General features: G+C 45.5%; 1 long non-coding RNA gene across 1 annotated transcript; it reads right to left on the bottom strand.

Annotated features, from left to right (window-relative positions):
• Positions 1-8538: 8538 nt before the first annotated feature.
• On the bottom strand, positions 8539-11615 carry LOC112965746. Its single transcript, XR_003253375.1, has 3 exons — positions 11528-11615; positions 11124-11442; positions 8539-8938 (listed from the first exon to the last, which is right to left on the bottom strand). It is a non-coding gene; the product is annotated as an uncharacterized LOC112965746 (long non-coding RNA).
• Positions 11616-16415: the final 4800 nt, after the last annotated feature.

Below are 16415 nucleotides of genomic sequence, written 5' to 3'. Positions count from 1 at the left end.
ATTTAGGTAACTTTGGGGGGAAACGTAGAGGGCTTTGTCTGATGCTCAGAAAAGTAACGATTTCAAGGTTGATGTCACTACACCTCTGTCAATATTTATATGACTGCAAATTTGTTGGTATTTAAGGACCAGCTTCAAGAATGCAAAATGCAAAGTGTGAGAATGCACAATTAACAACGCAAAAGGGCAGAAAGCTTGATTTAGCCTTTCACCATTCTGTACCTTGGAAGCATGGCACAAAGATTTTCTGCAAGTCCTTGGGTCCCGTGCAGAGTAATTTGGGCACGGTCCTTCTGCATGATGCTGTGGCCAAGCCAAGGGCCAAGTTTGGGGAAAAGCTTCTTGGGCCCATGGGAGGCCCTGACCTCCTCCATACAGAGGAAAATTACTTGTCTCATTCTAAGATTCACAAACCACCATGCTGGGCAGGCAAGCGGTTGACCCAGCTGATAGGAAACACTGCCGGGAGAGACCTGTAACCTGGTATTTAGGACATTCAGAGAAGGAGGTTGCAAATCTCCAGATGAAGGGAAGAGTTGAGCAAAGATGCGTGTTCCTGAGTGCGTGCTCCAAGCATGAGGACTGAGCACCCCACGGGGGGTGCCCCGAGCACCCATACGCCTGTGCTGGGTGGCAGCTCCTGCAACAGATCCTGTGACACTGGCAATCACCTGCCTCCACTGCTGCCGCTGCGGGCAGCAAGCATGGGCACTGTGTTTCTGGGCGAAGGCAGGGGACTGTGCCTGGCTGCGCCGTGTGTGCTCCAGGTGTTCCAGCTGGCCAGCTCCCCCATGGATGTAAGCACAGGGATGGCCGATGTGTGGCTCCCAGACAGCTGCTCAGGCAAAAATGGCAGTGCTGCTGAGCATGTAGAGAGGAAAAACTTAAAACACCTGAGTAAGTGGTGTAGTGAAAAGTCTGGTGCCGAGATATGCTGGTTGTCTCAGCAGCTACACTGTGGTTTTTCCTGATTTGCTCTGTTAGACGTAAACGCCTAAATTCCAGCTGAAGAGAAACAGGGGTGTCCGCAGCTTCTTGTGCTTCCTGCAGTTTGCTGCTTCAGGCATCTTCCTGGTTGTGGCACTGCACCTCAGGGATGCAGAAATTAAATGCTTTGTGCTTAGAATATTCAAGCCATCCTGGCATATTTAGCCCCTGCAATAAAAAAAACTTTAAAATTATTGTCACTTGGGTGAACTTACTGTCCATTCATGGAGGATTGTACCAGCTTGCAGAAGGTGAGACCCGCATGCGTCAGGAGGTGCCCTGCGTTAAGCCTGGGACAGATTCCTTGTTGCTGCGTGAAGGAGGTGAGCCAAGGGCTCACCTCAGTGGAAAATGGGCATGTGGATTCCTAGGTCTCTTCTAAGTATTTTAATTAAAAGACAGAGGAGGAAGTCCAAGAAAATGCCTAAAATGGCTTGAGTCCTTCCTCACGATCTGGAAATGGAAGTTAGCAGTGACTAATTCCAGCCCAGCCACCAAACCCCTCCCTCCCAAAGGCTGCATCGCTCTCTTCTTTTCTCGCTCCCGTTCTGTGTTTGCAACAGTCCTTGGTGGAAACAGTGAAACAGTGTAGGTTCAAATGCCAAAAATATGCAAGCGGTATGTGACTGAAGCAGTGACTGTCAGCTTCAGTGGCAATCCGTCATCCAGCCATCCTAGTGTCTAACCTAGGAAGAAGTGATTAAAATCTCACAGGGAGAAGTCCTGATTAGAAGCAGAGGAATGATTTTAACAGAGGCTGCCGCAAGCCTGAAAACAAAGCCCAATTAAATCCCGCCATTGACTTAAATTGGCTTCAAACCAGGCCTCTAACAGTTTCCCCAGTTAAAAAGAATGCTTGTTTATAATTTTTTAAGCCAGCACAAAGTTCAGCAATATCTTCTGGGCTCCTCACAAAGCTAACAGATAGCAATATCTGTAAAGAATAAGATTAACTAACTGAATGGCCAGGAAAGCAGCATCCCATACTCACGACAAGATGGTCTCTGTAATACATGGTCTTTTTACTGCTGATTCAGTGGTGGTTGTGCAGTTGACCTGGATTTGAAAGCATCAACCCTGACCGAAGTGGAGCTGGTGCGAGGGCAGCAGCGGGAGCACATGTGCTGACTGTGGCCACTTGCGCACACCAGCCCGATTCCTTCTCACTCCATTTGCTCCCATCCGGTGCCATGCATGGAGTTGCAGCCCTGTTGTTCAAAATTCCTAACCATTTGCGTGCAAACACCTAATGGGCAGCCTTTTCTTGTCAGCTGCCACTTCCCTTGCACCGCCCATCCATCTCAAAGGAAAGTCCATCAAGACTTTCACTTTGTGTAGTGCCTACCCCACAGGGTTTGTGATCTCTGTTGGTGTCCAAGAGCTATGATAATGCAAAAAATAAAGAACAGAATGGGATGCTTATGATCACAGTACTGCGTTGTTCTGAATTTTACACTTCAAATCTCATCTTTTCTTTCAGTTTACTTCTTCCCCTCGGGACTTCAGAACAGGCAGAGTTCTGTGTGCTTGTGAAGAATGAAGCATATCTAAAAAGCAGAAGTTCTCAAATCTGGGGCCCAGGATACTCTGTCCCCTCCACCTCAGGAGTGTGGTGTCCCAGAAAAGTTTGACAACTTCTGAGATTAATTCCTCCACACCATTCATTCAACAGCACAACAGGGTGTCTTTGGGAGACGCTGGAGACCAAACATGGTCGCAGATGACCATAAGCACGTGGTTTGTGGGGTATTGACTTCAGAGGTGCAGAGCGGAACTGCCTGCATGTGTCTTACCCAAATTTACCACTGCCCTCAGGTTTGTGACCTCAGTTACTATTTGATAGGTATATTCCTTACAGGTTTGATTAAAAAGGATGAGCAGATAAATGCACACCTGAGCAAGGATATTGCTAAACTAGTTTATTCTTTTTATTAAGCTAATTAAAAGTGGACCAAAAGCGATCCCATTGAGATCATGATTAAGTTCAAATCAATACATCAATAGATACAACTGATGTTGTCATCAAATTACACGTCAGTCTATCAAAGTGAATTGTGAAGTTGCCGCTGAAGGAATTACTTAGATTTAATCTTACCTAGGGAGATTTCAAGAAGGAGCCAGTGTCTGTTCAGGCTAAAACCCCAGGGAGCTTTCCAGAGGATGCAATGACCCCAGTGGTGAAGAGCATAGGTCTTTGAAGGATATGAGAATCAGTGAGATGTGGCTGTCTCTTCGTATTTGGATTTTTGCCAAGCTGCATGACCCAGGTCATGCAGTAATCTTGTTTGAGCTCTGTTTTAGGAAGTAAAGTGATAGGTGCCTCCACAGTGACTTTCCTTTAACACATCTTCTGTCAACCTTAAGCTTATTTTTAATCTTGTTTAAATTTATCATCCGTATTTTCACCATTTCACAAATGACAGTTTTCCTCCACTGTTAAGGCAGAGATGGTGGTTAAAGCAGACCCAGCTACTTCTAAATAAACTTGTTTTCAACTCAGAAGACTGCCATTCTAATTCATTAACAACTTAGCAATTAATTTTAGTAGTCCTTCAAGAGTACTTTTCCCACCTACATATATATTCCCCCATTCATGCTAACAGAAAATAATAAAAACAAGAAGTGAAGGAATCCTTTCACTAAAACAAAGGTAAAAATAAATAATGTGATTTCACCTGCATCACTTCTTGGGGTTTACAATTCATGTCTGTAGTTCTTTCTTATGTCCAGTGCAGCACTGAAGGCTTCCTCAAGGTGTACAGCGAGGAGGCTACATGATCTCTGAGTAGGCTCCGGACCACTCAGCATGGTGAGAGCCTTGACTCAAGCCCTTTTTGTCTTCTTCTGCATGGGTTATCTGGTGCGAGACAGAGACATGATGCTGTTATTTTTATTGTGGGGAATGGATGATACAAAAGAACCGTATTTTCTGCATAGTTATTGTTTGTATAGGTGTAATTTCTATTTCAGCCAACCTCAGGTTCAGCCTCTATGGCTGGTGGGCCCGTGGTGAACCCAGGTGTTCTGGGTGACTTTTGACATCCAGTTCACTCAAAGGCAATGGCGGAAAGTCCCATCGGTAAGTGACCCTTAATTTTACCTGCTCATACCTTCAGCAGTAATATAAAATATAGACGTATACGTGAGGAAGACAGATGTCAGTCTTGCAGCTGAGATAAAGGAAGTACAACACACTGTCAGCAGAAATCAGTTTTCATAGCAATAACTAGACTTCTGTTCAGCACACTCTCCCCACATGCATTTTTCTGCTGTATCCACAAAGCCTGTGATCTGGTTTGGGAGGGACAGTGGATGGGTTTGATATGGTTTGCTCTTGACAGATCCAAACTGGCTGCTGCACATCTTATTGCTGTCTCTTGGGTGTTGGCACATAGGTGGATTATTTGCTCCAAATTTTTCCTGAGAGTTAAAGTTAAGCTTACTGATCCATAATTCCCTGGCTCCTGTTTTCTTCCCTTTTTTACGGATAGGAACTCCTTTGCCCTTTTTTAATCTTTGGGTACCGAACATGTCCGCCACAAATTCCCATAGTTAACTACCTATGATTCTGAGATAATGTCAGCCAGCTCTTGATGAAATTCCTCAGGCACAGTGAATCTGAAAACATTTAGCTCATCCAGGTACCTTCTAACCACTTCTTTACTTGAGGCTTACATCTCATTTCCTTTGTTTGCTGCCAGCTTAGGGGCAATATTTTTGATGAAGACCAAAGGAAAAAAAATCTATTAAACACTTTGACTTTATTGGTTATTTATCAATAATATTTGCTCTTTATTGAGTAGCAGGGCAATACATTTCCTTAGTCATCTTATTATGACATGAGATGAAGCTCTCTGTGAACTATGTCCCGTGTTAGATCTAGGGGTGTCCAGTACTCTTCTTCTTTTGCTGGTGCATGATGGGGAAGATTGCGTCGTGCCCAGATGGTTTGTTCTGGTCTTTGTTGGTTTATTGATACAGTTTTCAAAGTTCTTCTGGACTCACTCACAAATAGAAATAGGAGATGGCAGGGACCTACTATGGCACCTCGGTCACTTCTCTTCCTAGTGCTGGCCTTAAGCGCAGATGACTCCGTGACTGCGTTCAGGCTGCGTTTCTGAAGATCTCTTTGCAAAGCTCTGTAGTTCCCACATCTGCCCAATTACTCCTTAGGCAACGGGACCAGGCAGGAGGAAACTGGCTGTGTGATGCCACCTCCCGCAGAAGGCTCCCCCGTGGCAGGCCGCTCGCCACCCCCATTTCGGGGGGCACACGCGGCTCGTTCCGCTGTGGACCCCAGCGAGGCTCTTGGATGCTGCTCCTCGGGTGCATCGTTTTGGAAGTCCTGTCGCTATGGCGACCGCCTGCAGCTATGCAAGCTGTTTGCTGTCCACCTTGTTCAGCCAGAAATTATTCTGGAGCTTTTATATTTGTAATGATTTTGCTTCAAATCGTTAGGGGGTGGTTTTGAATTCAAGAGGGAAACGATACGTTGTGAAGAGAAACTTAGAGACCTTTGTGCTCCTCTATTGCATCAGGGTTTTTTTTAACAATTAAAACAGACTTCCTGTCAATTTTTTATCAATTTTATGTCATCGTTACAATGCTCCTCAGAGCACATGGGAGAGCAGGAGAAAAATCTTTATGTAGCCTCCTGGGATAAATACAAAAAAACCCAGAACTGGTCATTCACATCCAGGCAGGGTCACCCGCACGAGTGGTTCTGTTGCTGGCACCTAGGGTGCTGGCAGCAGCTGGGCAGGATGCACAGCGCCTGCCCGCCCGGGCCAGGAGCACGCCGAGGCCTGAGGCAATTCAGGCCTCGGGGCCGAGTGCCAACTCAATGGCATCCCTGCGAGGATGCACCTCTTGGTCTTCCCTGGCCGACCTGCTGAACAAAAGGAAAGAAAAACTAAATGGAAAGCCTCAGAGGGTGAATGTCGTAACTTTACCCACCTTTATTTTGATTATTAGGATTATATCAGATGTTTCTTCATCACAGAGCGACATTTCAGACCAGACATTAGCTCCTTCTGGCAAAGGAGTTCATGCTCTTACCTGCCAAAAACTAACATTGTAGTATTTATGATCTTCGCATTTTACCAAAGGATCACAACTTGCATCTCAATCCTTTCAGCGTGCTCTTTGCCTGTCCCCCATGTGTGTTTCTGCCTTTATTTTTTTCATGCCTTCTGCATGTTCCCCAGCTCCTTGGCACCTCATGGCCACAGCAGACACCCTGACACTACCCGTCACCCACATCCCAAGTGTTTCCTTCTTCTTTTCAGCACAACTTGAGACATAAAGAGTTGTTAAACTCTGACAAATCTTTGTACTTGTTACGCATTTGCAGCATCTAATATGTAATATTTTAAGAGAGGCATTTTCTTTCAAAGGCATTGAAGTATGTATTTGTACCCTTGTTGCATTTCAAACTTTCACATCCAGATGCTGACATGGGAGAAGTTTTTAGGCTGAAAACTCAGAGTTTGTTCCATAAGTTTGAAATTTTCAGTGAGCAAATCTTATTCTTCAACATGTGGTAGCATGTAATAACAGGCAACAAATACCAAAAATGCAAAGACACGAAATCAGGAGAAAACTATTTGGGAGAAAAACTGAACTCTGCTCAGAATACTTTCAAATAAAGATGATAAGGCTATTGGGGGAGCTGCCTATATTTTTAGTTGTGTTTTCATTTATAGCTTAGTTACTGGATTTCATTTGTTTTGGACAGTAAAGCTAAGCTGCTTTCTTTAGATTTCCTAACATTTTTGCTTCTAGAGCATAGCATGATGCTCTTGGATTTAGTCTCCTAAAAATGTAGTGGAATTTTTAAATAAAACTAATCAATGCCTTCCTAGGTGCTTTAACAAGAGGTTTGTGATTAACCTTTCAGTTTTATTGACAAGCAGCCAACTGTCGGGAACCTGTGTGCCCGAGTCCCTGTGGAAAGGACGGTCCTCTCTTTTTGTGCAAGTGTCAGTGCGGCTGGGGGAAGAGGGCCAGCTCCGGGAGAGGAGGGGCAGGTTTGCGCCCAGGGATGGGAGAGCTCGCGGGCATCACTGCTTTCCCGCGCCGAGCCCGCTGCTCTTGCCTCCTGGGCACCGTCCTGTCCACGCACTGCCCTGGCTCGAGCGGGAGCTGCCGCACCCTCGCAGGTGGTAGCAGGAAGGGTCACGTCTGCTTGTGCTGCCAAGTGGCTTTTTCTGAAGGATATGCCAGAAAAAAAAGGGGGGGGTAGTGTGGTTTGCTGCTTTTGGTCACAGCCGATCTGTTTGCAGGTGACTTCACTCCATGCAGCTAGGCTTGCTGGCGACGCAGCCTCTGCCAATCCCACTGGAAGCTCCAGCTATGACCCCATAGGGCGATGCTTAGTTGCGACTTCGTGGCTGCCAAGACCGGCTCCTTTAAGGAAGTCTCTTTCCTATTTATACCAACAAATACCCAGCAGAAGCCAGCCCCTATGGCTGTGCCCGTCTTTAGGAAAACCCACCTGGAAACAGAAACACATAAAAATTTCAGTCCTGTCACCTTACTGTGCTTCAGACCAACGTCAAGGAGGAAAAAAAGAAACAAAAATCTGAAATAGCGTAGCACACTTTTTGTCAGCCCCAAATGAACAGAAAACATTAAATTACTAGACAGCACAAATACGAATATGCAATTCCTGGCTGGATGCCTGAGACAGGTCTGGTCCAAAGTGCTTTGGCTGATCGCCCGCTGCACCCATCAGGAGCCCCGACTGGCATCAGCAAGTCCAAAGATAACAGTAGGTGCTTTGAAAAAGTGAAAACTAGGTCCAGCCCTTGGTCTGGGGCTTGCAGAGAGCAACACATGATATTTGACCTCTCTTCATGAGAAAGCTGGGTAGCGATGAAAAATCTCCTCCCTGTTTTGGTGGCCCAGTTTTGACTTGGGGGAGGCTATTCCTAAAAGTGACGAGCATGCTCGAGTCGGCCCAGACGCTGTTAAAAAGCTATTCCGAGCACTCTGGCTGACTGCACACATTAGTGACAAGATTATTAGCATCAGAGGAAATCCCAACTTTTGTTCGGAAGAATGTAAACAACTGCTGTTCACAAAAGAGATGCTTCATTCAGCATCCAAAAAAGAAAAAAACCCTCTCAGGCTGTTGCTGCATGACTGGCTTCAGTTCAGCACAATCCTATTCCTAAGCAAAGGGCCTGAAGACTTTAGGGACCTAACAATAAGGCTCTCCAGGAAAAAGTGTAAGCCTAAATGTAGCATTTCACCTGAAAAATGCATTTAGACAAGTTTAGGTGCCACCTTATCCCAAAGCTGGCCCCTGTTTCCAGTCAGTGGAGCATCATTTTCATTTTTTCTCTTTTTGGCAAGCTTTTGTGAGGAACAAAAATTCTGCATGGACACGGCCTTTTGTGAGCTTCCGGAGATTTGGGGTATTTGAAGGACCATAAGAAAAAGAAGCATCAAGCTCGCTGCAGTTTGGGCAGCGTTAGTCCAAGCTCCCATACAGGAATTACCATCCTCACCCAGGACCTTGTGGCAGAGCGCAATACATTGGTGCTGTCCCTCCCCTCCGCTATAGAGGAGTCAGTCTGCAAACTCCTATTTATACTTAATTTTCATCTTAGGGAATTGAAAGAGCGGTGGCTGAATTCAGGTGTCGCCGGCCAAGACATCGCCAGGAGACAGCTGAGGTGACAGCGAAGGCGGTGGGAGGCAGCTGTGGAGCAGCTTCTGCCCGGCTCCATGGCAGCTGCTGGAGGCTGCAGCGACTCCCGGGGCGATCCAGCCCATGCAGGGAGTAATTAGTGGTGCCTCCTACGACGCAGTGTCCTGAATGTGCTTCGCCGCCTTTAGCGTTTCCTGCTGTACACCAGGCATGCTTGCTGAGCGCCCCGCTTCATGTGTGCGCTGGCGGCAAGACCCGTCATCGCTGCCTGGTCCCAACGCGGGCGTGTCTGTCCTGGGGAGGGAGTAGACAAAACAGACCTTGCAAGAACATGCAAATTACTTTCACTTGCTCAAGGAAAAAAAAAAAGATAATAAGAGGAAGTGAATAATTTAAAGCAGCAGGATCCACAGCGAGTTCCTGTATTTCAGAAATGCCTGAACCATCTACCATCATGGCACGGGGGTTGCAAAGGCACTAGCGACGGCAGGGAAGTTCTTCCCTGCGAGCAGGCACATACACTGATGACAAAGCAAACAACCTGGACTTTGCTAACCGATTACTTTGTTTTTATCAGAAAGAGGGCCCCTTGCTCCCAGCCGATGCAATGGCTGCCGTTTGGCCGGCTTTCCCTAGCGCTCCTTCAGACAAATCCAGGCTCTGACAGGCCTCCAAGACAAGGTGAATCCTATAGAGAAGATCATCCACTGAGAGCATTCAGCTTTGGATGTTTTCAGATTGCCTAAAATGCAGGTAGACTCAGGGATTTTGCAAGGGGTTTTGCACACAGGCACCTGCAAATCCTTGTCAGAGCATTTTAGTTGACTATACAGCTACGAAAGCTGCTCCTGCACCATCGTCTCGGTCACTGACTTTGAGAAATTCGCTCCCAGAAATGAGTGGATAGAGGATGCGGTGAGCTTAGCGGTACCACCGGGGTGTATGAAGCAGGCGGTGCTGGAGGCAACTGGTCCCTGAAGGAGCCGGCACTGTGGCCCCTGCGCACGGCGCGGTGCACTTGCTGGGGCTCCCTCCCCTGTGCCGGCAGATGGCTGCGATCTGCAATTTGCTGTAGCCTCAAAACCATTTTCGAAGGCAATCTGGAATAACACTGTTTGCAGTGCAACCGTGTGGGGCTCACAGTGGCCCCGGCACTATATCGAAATGTGTGTTGAAGCTCCCACACCTCTGGGAGTAACTGAGCTCTCTGTCAAAACTCTTACCCCAGCAGACAGTGTTATGTGCTTGCAAAAACCCGGGCCTGCAGCGCTCTTCTCCAGCCATAAACCAGGGAGCCCTTATAGAAACAGGCCTTGTAATTAAGTCCCTGTTGAGATGCATGGTGCAGTGCATGTCTTTTTTGAGCTATAGCTCCAGCATCTGCACAGATGCAAGCAAATGCCTTTTGGGTGAGGCTTTCAAATTTCCTCTCACAATGATGAAAGACTGGAAGCTCAATTTATTAAAAGACACATGGAGCTGAGATTTCGATTTCATCACCTCGCTCCAGGAGTTGGGACCTTGGCACAGATGGATAGTGCCTATCTGTTAATCCAGCACTGTGAGGAAGAAAAAGCTTGTAGTTTCTTCAGCAAGCCAAAGACAAAAATCATTTCAGGGCCCCGCTCCTACCTGCGGCCCAAAGAGCACCAATGCATTGGCACTTGCGAGGATTTTCTGCAAAGGTCAAATACACTTCCCCAGTATGGAATGAACAGAATAAAAACTGGCATTAAATTCTGTGTGACTAAAACCTTGGCACAGAGTTACTGTGAGTGAAAACCCCAGAGAACATGAAACACTGTTCAAGTTGTACTACAAGGCTTTGAATTTTTTCCTCTACCCCTCTGGTGCCTGATATTCCTGCAATTAATTTAGTCTGCACTTCCAACGTTGTGTGAGGAGAAGGAGGGGACAGGAATGGGGTATAAAGCTAATTGTTTTGCGGGTTTCTTTATATCTGAACAGCATGATTTGGACCCAGTTTAAATCTTTCTTACATTCTGGATAAACCATGAAAAAAAAGGAGGAGATAAGTACATTTGGGGGGAAAAAAAAAAAGACACACACACACAGGGAGGGATCCGTTTACTGCGACTTGCAGAAAGCAGGTGCAGCCCTTGTGCTGTGCCCTGGGGATGCTGGATGCGGCTGCCTGAGGCCCCGGCTCCTCGGAGGCCACCTGGCAGGCCCGGAAGTGGCTGCTCAGGACAGACAACCGAGGACGGGAACTCGCCGATAAATTACTTTTGATCTCTCTGTGACTCACAGCAGAAACTTCCCTACCTTAGTATAGGCTTGTCGTTTTAAGTCGTCCTCACTGAAGACTGATTTTTTCTTTTTTTTTAAATCAAACTTCGAAAGCAACCCAAATGCATTAACACTGAATAATTACTGTACGTGTTTACCACATAAATACTAAAAGTGCTTGTGCTGCACTTCCCCTGGCTGGAGCCCCAGAGGCTCTTTGCATACTCACTTGTAGCACGGTGCTACCGAGATTGTTCCTGTTACTTTCCCAGGTCTGCGAAGGAGAGAGCCGAGGCTGAGGGCGAGGCCGCCGTGCTGCCAAGACCACAGAGTCAAAACAAGAACGCACGGGTGTTTATGAAATTTTTTTTCAGCTGTCCTAGCTGCCCGCAACCTTTTCAAAATGGCAAAGAAAAGACCGGTTGCCTATATTTTTACTCCTGCTGTTCTTTTGGCCGTCGTGTCCCCCAACGTAGCGTTTGCGAAGCTCTAACAGAAGTTAAACATGCAGGGACTGCCGGCCTCGGGGTATCTGCAGAAGGACAAAGCTGACAGAGGTCCGTGTTATTGTACAAAGATAAAATAAAAAAAAAAACAGGAAGAAGAAGAAGAAAGAGGAGACATTTTCCTTACCAAGGTAGCAACCGATGTTCCTCCTGATGTTCAACACATGTACACAGACATCACCGTTGGAGAACACAATCAGGACACAATCTCTGAGCCCCAAGACCCGTGCTGTTAGGAGCATCACTGTGCTGGTGGCGCTCGCAGCTTTCATGCTGCCATGGTCAGAGCGATGGAGATGCTGCAGCTCCTTCGCCAGCATGTGTTCGCAGCATGCCAAAGCAGCAGGGCTGGAGAACAGGCTGTCACATACGTATGTGGACTAAATATCTCAAAGCGTGCCCGTTCCAGTATACATAGGCAACCTTATTTTCCTCAAGTCATCACCTCCATATGTATTATACTGCAGCTGAATCCAAAGCAGTGGTTTAGGGAAAAACAATGATGGAAACAATCTAAGTAAAGAATGAAGCCAAAACAGCTCTGTCAGCTTTTATATCTCCTCCTAATGTTTGCACGAACATATATGGCTTTAAGGAAATGTATACAACTGTATTACTCACAGTAGTTTTAAATCAGGGCAGGACTTAATGTAGCTGTCAAGGTGGGAGGATCTCTTGAATGAATGAACAATTTTCCCAGATACGTTTTGGTGGCACAGTCTGACATGCTGTGATACCCGTGTGGATGCTCTCCATGCTGATACCTGACCCTCTCAGACATCTTTGGCAGATACCTCCAATAGCCACCTCCTAGCTCGCCAGAGCGTGAGGGTGCAGGGACTCCACTGCCAGTAAGTGCCAGTAAGGACGTTTAAAGCAAGGCTGAGGCAAAGCCATCGAAATGCAGAGATGTGGAAGAATGCACGCGGCCTCTCATTTAAATGGGATATTCAGCAAATGGAAGGACGATCTAAATCCCATGAAGGGCTGGGTTCCTCATGTGGAAGACTGGTTGAATTGAAAAATTTTCGTAGTGGACATAGGAAAAAAGAAGATATTTTAGAGGCTAGAGAAACAGCAAATACTGCATTTAGGTATATTCAGCTATATTTTGGGGAGATTTAGGGACAGCTTGATCTCCTTAAGGTTCCAAAGGTCAGTCCAAGATAGACTGAAAATTTGAAACAAAACCAAGGGACATTATGCTGTTGTGACCAGATAAATGCTCTGTTCCCTTTCAAAGATAAGCCAATTTTACTGCAGAACTTTCTACTTTTTTTAATAATGTTTTGTACTTCCTGATAAAATGTTCCTACTAGAGTAGGCAACCCCTGGATGTCCACTTTGCTGTCAGGAGCCACTACAGATTCCACTGGGGAATGAAATCTTTTATTTGAAAGAGGTTATCCATAATCAGTAAAACATTTTCTCAAAATTTTATGGAGAGCCAGTAAGAAAACCCACCAGGGCTATATTAGTCCCATGACAAGGAATTCCTTCTATTCTTGCTTTACTCCACATGCAACTGTTCAGCTCTACTTTTACTATGGTTGTGAATGAAAACATAATTTAAATTACAGTCCTAGTCCCAGATTTCTAATCAGTTCAAAATGTAAACTCTTTGGTTAACGGTTTTAATTCCATCCTTGTTTAATCTCCAACTTTTAAGCATTCACTTGCCAGTAAAGTGTCACCATTCAGCCCCCCTGCCCCCCCAGCTTCAGTGATGTAGACTCTCATCTGAAGGTATCTCTCCATGTCACAGGTACAGTTTTATCTGTCTGCACAGTCAGACACTACACAAAAACATACTTTTCAAGAAGCCTCTCACAAACCACTGGTGATTTCTGAGACTATTATGTTCAAGAAAAAATATTTTAGGTCCATAATAAGTAATTTATTCCAATTCTTTTTCTATTTTGTATGCAATATTTTAGTTCTGATTCTACTCTTGCCAACATTATGGGTTGTTATTTTATTGTCATTCCTGCTAATGAAGTAAATAGCTTTACATTCCAGCTCGTGATAATAACACAGCTATTTTCTAAGTTTGTGTTGGCCAAGACAAGCTATTAAAATAAGTTTTGTTTTGTCATGTTGCATTTGCTGAATCACCTTCAGGAGGAGAGGAGCTGGTAGAAATGTCTAAAACAGGCTGAGATTCAAAGGAAGGAAAAACATCTGAGCCTAACCCGCAGTTTCAGGTTCAACAGGAACAAAAGCAATAACATTGCTTGTTCCTAATGTGGTGAAAAGACCTGTGTGTGGAAAGTCTCATTTTGGAGTGTTTGAAGTCCAGCCCTTTTTTTTAATTTGCCATTTGTAACTCGTGAAATGTCTGCTCTGACTGCCCACTGTTATTTGCTCCAGGAAGGAGAACACTGGAAAATGCAGTGCCGGGCTTTGCTGTGTGCTCCAGTGACCAGGAGCTTCCTAGTTACTGGAATCATTTTGCTCTGCCGTGTTTGTTCTGATAAACCAAAAAAAAAAAAGGGCTGTTGGATTATTTCATATGACTTGAACTGTGCAGCCTGATATGATCATCAGAAAGCTTTGCCTGTGTTATAAATAACTTCTGATGCTAACACGGCTTCACACAGCAGCCACTCCTGGATCCCATAGGACTTCAGGATGGAGCTGGCATCACTCACTGCATTGATGGCTCTTTTTCGAAAGGGTCCTGCAGATTTCACCACAGTCAAGAACAAGGTCTTCTCCTCAGCAAAATAAGCCTCTGTGAGGTTGCCAATTAGCTGCACAATGGTTTTTGATGCTGGATAGTGTTTGAAACCCAGAGATTTGTAAGCCAGTGTCACATGCAGTCTATGGCAAATCAAATCTGGGATGAAAAAAAAAAATGTCATAAAAAGATTCAACACAGGAAGTCTGATAAACTGTTCATTTTACTTAGGATAATTATAGTATTTACATCTAGGTAGTGCTGACAGTTCAGGGCTTTGATATACTCTAATGTGATTTATGAGCAGCACACAGGAGCTGGGCTGCAGTCAGTGATCTTCACCCTGGGAGTCTCTTCTCCATGTGAGGGTACAACGAATGTGTGCACCTCCCTGGCAGGTACGACTGCCTACGGGTGCCCTCCAGCTAAAGCATACCGGTCACAGACATCAGCAACAGCACTGTACATTCATGGACTACTACTCAAAGACCCTACACCACGCTGACTAAATGCTGGTGCAGATACTACATTTACAGACTACTCCAAGAGACCGAGTGACTAAAGAGCCCAAGAGAACAAGCCAAAAATTGTGTACTGACCTCAGAAGAGACAAGTGGGAAAGGAGAAAGGAAACGAGGCTGCGTGATCTTCCAGGAGCTGCTTTTGGTGCTTTCATAGTTCATTGACAGTGGCTGCAACCCCAGATGTAAAAGACACTGCCATCATCACCAACCCAAGCGTGCAACATCAGGCTGAGGAAAGAGACACAAATGAAAGTCAGTCGGGCTACAAATATGATTCTCAGCACAAACGCTGCTGCTGCTTGTGGTTCTGAGGATTCGCTGTGTCCTGCTGTCCTGGGTGCCGTCCGGGTCTCCAACTCTAACGTGGGACAAACCCTGTAGGTGAGGTGGTAGAGATGGTAGGAGCCCAGAACAGAAATGCTGCATGAGCACAGTGACTACAAAAACAGCTGAGTACAAGCAATTTTTGAGGGCAACTGTGTATGTCATTGGGGAACAGAATAAGGATGGGCTCCATTTCTCCACCAGTGGAAGAAGCACCTCTGGGTGTCTGTCTCAGGTTTTAAAGGCAGGTAGCATCCAGAGAAAGGAAGGAGGCTGCTATTTGGCTTTCAGAGAGCTGGCAACTGTCTGAAAAAGAGGCTGATGTTCATGGGAGACAGGGACAAGGTCTCGGAAATAGGTAAAACTTCCTGAAGCAGAGCCAACACAGGCCTTTTCATACTTTTTACCTTCCTGACACGGCTGTCCAATAGTCCCATTGGGACTCACATTTACCTTAGCCCTGTCAAAATGATCCTGCATGGATACAAAGAAATCTGCCATAAACTTCCTCTGTATTCCTAAATGCCTGAAAAGGATGTGGTATTTCATTCCTGCCTCCTACATGGGAGCTACCTCTCTTACTCCATCTCATCATCTTGTGGGAAAGGTACACAATGGCACTGAGAGACACCCAAAATACTTGTCTGGGAACAATTCTGTATTATTTTTCACGCTGACACTTTAAAGGAGCATTTTATCTTGTTGGAAGATTTCTGGAGAAACCAGTGGCTCACAGGCAGTCCTCACTGAACTGTCATCTTTCCTCACAGACTTTCATCTATGAACAGTTTGGAGATCAGTGATTTATGAGTATTTTAAACCTTTGGTCTCCACTTAGCTGGTGGGCTGAGTGAGGAGATGGATGGCCACTCACTCAACGTGGAGTAGAAACATGCCAGAGACCCAGGGGAGCAGGAGGGACCAGGGAGCCCTCAGTGCAGCAGTCATGCTGTAGGTGGGAGCTGAAGGAGGCATTTGTTGGTAAATGCTCCTCAGCACACACAGTCTCTGACATTTCTCTTGCCTTACCCCCAAAACTGAACACGAGAAACACTTTTGTGGCAAGCATAATGGCTATAGATTAAAATTGTATGAAACTGAAACAATGTTTTACAAAAAAGTTTGCAGATTCAAGCTGAATTCTGGCAAACAAACAACATTCAAAAAATCTGCAATACTGAAATTCTGAGGGGAGGAAGTACCAAAAACATCAAAACATGTTTTGCATTAAAAACCATAGTGTTTCATGTCTAAAGTGTCAAAATGATTCATTTCAGTGTATTTGATGCAACTGGGATGAAAAAAATGCTCAAACAAAATGCCACCTCTTTCAACGAGCAAACAGCAAACGAATGCCCATTTTGATTTGAATTGTTGTTCACGTCTTTTAGGATGTGGAAAAGAAAGGGGGACAGAAAGGACATTAAGCAGGCTACATCTCCAGAGAACTCCTTTACTCCCCATCCTCAGTGCAACAGCACCAGCTG

The sequence above is a fragment of the Apteryx rowi genome, unplaced genomic scaffold (genome assembly GCF_003343035.1).
Source record: "Apteryx rowi isolate R43461 unplaced genomic scaffold, aptRow1 scaffold_223, whole genome shotgun sequence".
Taxonomy (NCBI): Eukaryota; Metazoa; Chordata; class Aves; order Apterygiformes; family Apterygidae; genus Apteryx; species Apteryx rowi.
Note: the sequence above shows the minus strand (reverse complement) of the source record. Positions and strands in the feature narration are given on the sequence as shown.